The 6395-nt window shown below is 38.8% G+C and overlaps 1 pseudogene; it reads left to right on the forward strand.

Annotated features, from left to right (window-relative positions):
• The first annotated feature begins 1804 nt into the window (after positions 1 to 1804).
• Positions 1805 to 5797, forward strand: LOC118675537 (annotated as a pseudogene).
• Positions 5798 to 6395: the final 598 nt, after the last annotated feature.

Below are 6395 nucleotides of genomic sequence, written 5' to 3' on the forward strand. Positions count from 1 at the left end.
TAACAACTTGGTTGGTTCATTTCTCAAAATTGGACTTTGCTTTGTTATCAACATGTAAATGCATGCATATCAGACACTCAATAGGGCTCCAGAAATGACTTTCACTCTGTATGTCCAAGAGAGTTCAATGGACATAAATGGGAATGTAAAGGCAAATCATGAAAAGTTGACATTAGTTTTGTTTGTTTTTTTGTTTTATTAAACTTTCTCCCTCTGGATTTTAAATTTTTTTTGCAGTTTTACTACATAAAAAGGTAAAGTGGTATTTTCCTGAGACAGACAAAGCATAATAACAATATTTGCCATCACAAATGTAGTGCAGACTGTATGCTAGGCATTGTCCTAATTGCCTTTCCTATGTTATCTCCTTGAATCCTCTCAAAGCTCTCTGATTTTTAACCCAATTTATAGAGAAAGAAACTGAGGCATAGAATAATTAATTTGTCCAAGGTCACACAACTGTTAAGGAGTGAGATAGGATTCAAAAGATCGAAGAATCTTGGCCCAAAGTCCATGTTCTTAAACATCCCCTAGGCTACCTCTCAATTACAGAAAACATGACTTATAGCAAATATATAGAGTTCTTGGACCTAATTCATGTAATGACTAGCAAAAGGCTCACAGTGGCTATATATTAAATGCATCATTCTGCCATATTTAGAATATTTAATTACACTTTGGGCAAAAATTAAGCATTTTAGGCAAATAGTGATACATAGGAGGCATGATGTCTTTATCTTAGGGACCAACATCTGTAATGTGGGTTCTTTCTCTGTCTTCTCTATGACCTCCCCTCTATCTCCCCCCTCCCACCCAATACATAACATCAGCAGAGGGATTACTCTATCCAGTGAAAGAATTCTGGAACCAAAAATAGCTCATATTTTCTGCTGTATCCTCTTGCACGAAGTCACTAATTTGAGAATAAATGCCTTTTTGTTTTTGTCACAGCCGCCTAAGGAAATGTCAGTTCTGAACACTACTTGGATTTGTCTTCCCTCAGACTCTGAGCTTGCAAATGAGGGCAAATATACAAATCATTATATTTAAGAGAAGACAGATCTCTTATCAGTGTCAGAAAAAAAGTGGAAACTAAAAGCTCATAAAAATGCTAATGATCGTGTCTCTCCCAAATGCTCTAGTTCAGTACAAAGTTCCTTTTTGATAGCACCGCATAAGGCTCTCCCCCCTCTTCCCTGATAATCTCCATTTCTCAGTATGAACATGGAGCAAATTACACAAATCTATAAAAAGACACTCTGAATTCACTTCCAAATATAATACTTAGATAATAATGCAATTGTTGGGCAAAGTAGCGTGCTTTACTCATTTACTCAGCTGGGTCCTCCCCGCCCCACCCCCCCATCCTTACTCTCCGCAGCAGCAGTGGGGTGAGCATGCTGAGCACTTGCTGCAGGACAAAGGCCACTCTCTAGGCACCTCTGTCAGTTTCCATCCTTTGCTCACATTATAGGGTTTTTTGTTTGTTTGTTCGTTTGTTTTCTGCCATTTCTTAAATACCAGCCAGGGAGAAATGCTTCTATTGTGTGGCCCTTGTCATCCCTGTAGTGATAAGCCTGAGTTCATGTAAATGAATAAATAGGGCCTGTGCACGGAGGCTACCATAGCCATTGAGGAGAAATCTATAGCATCGTCATTTACATACAGACTAGTTCTACAAGTTGTTTGTTTGAGTAATATCCATTGACGAATGTCGAAAAACATAGTTTCTATTGACCAAAGTTGAAAAATGTAATGCAAAATAATCAAAAGTGCATAATTAACTCTGAAGAAAGGAAAAGCCATGAGGTAATTTTTATTGATGCTTAGCAATAAGTCTTTTCCCTAGATAATGGGTATTGTAATGTTCCGCGAGAAAGAGAAATTTACTCATTCATAATTAGTCTATTTTTTTTTAAGTATACTTCCCATAGGTGACATCAAAAATGAGAATGACCTCATGTATTTTTAAGCCAGGTGATAAAATGAAGTGCCTGCTTACAGAACAATGAAACACTATTGTTTAAGGATTTTTGATGTGCTTTCATCCAGAAATTAAATCTGTCCATGGTACTTTAAAAAGCTATGGAAATATAATGGCAGAGTAATAGCTTCATAACACATTTTGTGACATTTTATTGCAAAATTGAGTAAGGAGTTCTATTATATTTGAACTTCAAAATTTTGCTTCTGTTAACTTTTTGATGAAAAAAGGACATACTTAAAAAATACAATTGAAAAATACTATTGTTTTATTATGGTTCCAAAAGATCATTTGTGAACTTAATCAAAACATTTTACATGGGTATGTGATTATAGTTCTGGTGTTTTTTTTGGAATTTCCTCTTTTTTTCCTTACCCTCTTTCAAAAATCAGAAGAAGAGTAGATCAGGGAAGAGCTATTAACTTGTTCTAGTGAAAGGGGTCCTAAATAAAGTTTCCAAGTTTTAAGACAAATGCAACAAACTCCTAAAACAAAACCCAGTAGAAACATGGTTTCTATAACTGGAATTTATTTATTGGAACATTATATAGTAAACACTTAGCACTCTGTAAACTGTCATGTTCCTCCTGTCCTTTGACTGGTTCTGTAAATTTCTTATTCTGTTGTGCTGTTGGATCATATTTTCCTTGTTTCTCTGTTCTTTCCTAATTTTCTAAAGACTTCCTTCACTTCCTTTCTGTAGCAACACAAATCAGAGCTTGTTTGTTTTCTCTGAAATTGACCCAGTCATATATACAGGGTTATGCAAAAGTAGGTTTACAGTTGTACTACAAATAAATAGTACAAAAATCCTATATAATAAAAGCTTAATATGCTAAGTGTCCAGTTGACAGGTCGGCTGTTCAACTAATCAAAGCATAATATGCTAATGATATGCTAAGGCTGCTCAACTGCTTGCTATTATGTGCACTGACCACTGGGGGGCAGACTCTTCAATGCTAGGTTAGCTTGCTGCTGGGATCTGGCTGATTGGGAGTGAGCGAGATAGGCTGGACACACCCTGGAGCTCTCCCTGGTTGGCCAACTTCCCTCATCCCTCCCTAGCCTTGATCGTGCACTGGTGGGGTCCCTCAGCCTGGCCTGTGCCCTCTCACAATCCGGGACATCTTGGGGGATGTTGAAGAGCTGGTTTCGACCCAATCCCACAGGCCAGGCCGAGGGACCCCATTGGTGCACAACTTCATGCACCAGGCCTCTAGTGAATAAATAATAGTGCAAGAAGAAACTTTGTGTTTCACATACTCACAACTGTAAACATACTTTTGCCTGCCCCTGTATTGGGCAGGCATCTGTGGACATTAAAAATACAGTTGTAGAGACATTAACATTTTTTTGTAACATCTGGATGGGTTTGTCATGAGGTCAGTTGGCCTTAGAGGATAAACTCACCTGAATATAGGACTCCCCAACAGAGCATAGCTTGCATTTAGCAGGTGTGTTGTTTATGAAGTAGGGGTATTCTCAGCAAGAGACACCATACACAGTCTCTAACTTGCAGTCAGATATAAGGTGGCATCAGCTGGCTAGTGTTCAGTCCATTCACTGGAAGATCAGCTTCATAATGACCCCAGTGACCTCTGACCCCTGACATCTTGGCTGAACTTCATCACAGACCCCAGGTCAGATCCACATTATTTGTCCAGGCTGAAAAAACTGCATGTGATAATATATGTTGATTTTTTTTAAGCTTCTGGGTTTTTGGATCATTTGTTACACAGCAATAAGTAGCCAATAACTGTTGCTAAGGCCATGGGAAAAGTGCTTACTTACTTAGCAATGGGACTTGGCAGTATAGTGTTTTAAGCCACCACCGACTAAGTGGGCTGAGCCCAGGGCAATGATCAGTGCAAAGAGTAACAGAGTCTCATATCTAGCTCATACCCATGGTGGATCCAACAGATGCCAGTTGCTAAATTAGTCTCTGTGAACTTATAACTCTGAGGACACACAGATATCAAGTGGCAGTGCCATTAATTCAACATTAGTTCTGTTTAACTTTAAAGATAACACCCTTAAACTGGCATCCTTTGTAGCTTCTGATAATTGTTAGCATTTACTGAGCCAAAATCTGTGCTCACTACCATGCCACATCTCTCTTTCTCTAGAAAAAAGTATCTCCTCTAATCCTACCCCGACCTGCAAGATAGGTATTACTTCTGTAAATAAATAAGTAAATAGAAAGGGCCTTTTGAGAATGTAAATATTAACACAGGAAAGGAATAATTTAAAGCATTCATCTCATTTTTCATACTCCCCTAAGAATATCTCCCCACTACATACTTACTTTGTTATGTTTCAAAATTAAAGACACTCGTGCTGCTGTTAACAAGTTTATCAAAAGGATTATTTCCTTTCCTAAATCATTCACTCTGCTCCTCCTTTTCATTAACTTGGATAATGAAACATTACCTGGTTTCCCTCTTTGTAAACACAAATTTGAGAGAAGAAAGCAAAACATGTATCAAGAACATTTATTGGAAACCAAAGATGCCATGCCCTAGCATTCAAGTATCAGGGAGATGCCAACACCAGGAAAGTAATGATAGGAACTAAAATACACAATGGAAAGAAGAGAAAGACTTAGACGTGGATATAATTCATAACTGCTACTGACACTATATTTTACAACATACTTGTTATTCAGGAGTGATTTTTTAGCACTGGAATATAGGGAAGACACTGACCATTTATTTTTATTTTTTATTGTGATGAAAAACATACAATATACAACTTTCCATATTTTTTTATTATAGTTTACATTCAATATTATTCTGTATTTCAGGTGTACAACATAGTAATTAGACAATCATATACTTTATAGAGTTGTCCCCCTGATATTTCAAGTATTCCCCCCTGGACCATACATAACTATTAACAATATTATTATTATTATTATTATTATTAGTATTAGTAGTAGTAGTAGTAGTAGTAATTCTTTATTGATTAAAGTATTACATATGTCTCTCCCCCCCATTTTATAAGGTTATTTTAAGAGACAGAGATTAAGCATATCATCTCTCCCATCAAATTTTTCTGAAAGCTCCACCTCTATTGAAAACAGATATTTAGAAGGAAACTACAAATTTTCAAGTTAAAAGAGATGTGAAGTGAAAAAGTTCCCCTGTTGCTCTTTCCCTTTGGCGTGCCACTGAAGATCCTGGTGTCACCATGGGTCGCCACCCGCCCGATATTGTAAAAACAAGCCGTACCCAGTCTCGCTTCTGCCAAGATGTGCCTGATGCCAAGATCAGCATCTTTGACCTGGGGCGGAAGAAGGCTAAAGTGGATGAGTTCCCACTCTGTGGCCACATGGTGCCAGATGAATATGAGCAGCTCTCCTCCGAAGCCCTGGAGGCTGCCGGTATTGTGCCAACAAGCACATGGTGAAAAGTTGTGGCAAAGATGGCTTTCACATCCCAGTGAGGCTCCACCTCTTCCACGGCATCCGCATCAACAAGATGTTGTCCTGTGCTGGGGCTGACGGGCTCCAAACAGGTATGCAGGATGCCTTTGGAAGGCCCCAAGGCACAGTGGCCAGAGTCCATATTGGCCAAGTCATCATGTCCATCCGCACCAAGCTGCAGAAGAAGGAGCATGTGATTGAGGCCCTACGCAGAGCCAAGTTCAAGTTCCCTGGCAGCCAGAAGATCCACATCTTGGGGCTTTAGTAACTTTAATGCGGATGAGTTTGAAGACCTTGTGGCCGAGAAGCGCCTCATCCCAGATGGCTGTGGGATCAAATACATCCCAAATCATGGTCTCCTGGACAAATGGCGAGCCCTGTACTTGTGAGAGTCTCAGTGCTGCTCCCACCTTACACCCACCAATAAATCAACTTTCCATAAAAAAAAAATAAATAAATAAATAGGAAACTGTTCCCCTGTATTAACGTTATATGGTGCTGCTTCAGTTTCCTCTCAGGGTGGAGATATCCCTGTGCAATGCAACAGACACACACATACCAACCCACACACAAACACACATATTTCTTGTGCCTCTTCCTTTTTTTTCTCTTAACATCAGACGTAGTTGGCTCCGTTCTCCACAAAATACACAATGAAGAGACTCTCACAAATTATCAACACCTGGAACACATTTTCTCTTGGCTGTGGTCGAATAGGTATCTTTACTCAGAATGGGGAAATAGACCAGATCCCTGTCATGCCTCACTTGAACATTTACTTGGTATTAGCTTAGTTTCCTTAATTTCAGCATCTAAGGATTAGATGTTTTAAATATCAAGATATTCTTTCTCCTCTAAAGTGAAAGTGACCTTCTGTCTTCAAAATTGTCTTTCTGTGCAGTAGATAATGGATCCATGCAAGTTTAAGTGTTAATAACAACAGAGGCACCTATGATGGAAGCAAGAGTAAATGGTTTGAGAAAAAGT

The sequence above is a fragment of the Myotis myotis genome, unplaced genomic scaffold, assembly GCF_014108235.1.
Source record: "Myotis myotis isolate mMyoMyo1 unplaced genomic scaffold, mMyoMyo1.p scaffold_m19_p_2, whole genome shotgun sequence".
In the NCBI taxonomy this organism is placed as follows: domain Eukaryota; kingdom Metazoa; phylum Chordata; class Mammalia; order Chiroptera; family Vespertilionidae; genus Myotis; species Myotis myotis.